Below are 843 nucleotides of genomic sequence, written 5' to 3' on the forward strand. Positions count from 1 at the left end.
CATAGCCCCATACTAGCTGCTATGAAGAAAATTAACTCTATCTTAGCCAAAACCAGCACATTCTCCACCCCTTATTTCATACCATTTACATCATACGCAGGTCCCACACTACCTAGTACATCCTCATTAACCATCACCCCCCTTCCCATCCTTTGATACAATATACAGATATCTTTCCCTTAGTCCATGGACCACCCCTGTGAAATGTCTGTAAAATATCCACAAATGTCCATTGAGCTCATTTAGTCCATGACTTTGGGCTCCATCTGTTATGGTGGTCACTCAGGACCACCTCAGGAGAGGTGGAGTGTTGCATGCAGTTACTGGGCACCAAAGCCAGCTCAGGTTGGGTCACTGCTGCACTTGCACTGCTTCTTGTAAGGCTTGTCCTCCATTGGTTCAGGTGGTTTCTACTATAGTAATTCCTACAACATGCAACTCAAATCATGGGTTACAACAATTTAAAGGTATTTTCATTACAGTTTCCACCCCTGGTCCCTTTGGGCCAGGTTATAGGGTTTAACATTACAACGAACTCTTCCCCTTGCTCCTAGCCTGGCTAGCAACAAGGGGTTCCTGCTATAGTAATTCCCATAACATGCAAATGAAATAATGGATTATTTTCATTCAGGTTTAAATCACCCTGAGGTACACACTGGACTCCCCCATTCTTCTGCATTACCCACCAAGTGTGCCCAGGTCCCTGAGCAAAAACAATTCCACGAATAGGTTTGCCCTTTCCTGAGGAAGGAATAACCCAGACTGTTTTTCCCAACAAGTTCCTTACACGGGATCTTATCTCCTTCCACAGTGCGCAGGGGTTTCGATTGGGCAGGGCCAGGT

The sequence above is a fragment of the Haliaeetus leucocephalus genome, unplaced genomic scaffold (genome assembly GCF_000737465.1).
Source record: "Haliaeetus leucocephalus isolate CR32 unplaced genomic scaffold, Haliaeetus_leucocephalus-4.0 Scaffold751, whole genome shotgun sequence".
Lineage (NCBI taxonomy): Eukaryota > Metazoa > Chordata > Aves > Accipitriformes > Accipitridae > Haliaeetus > Haliaeetus leucocephalus.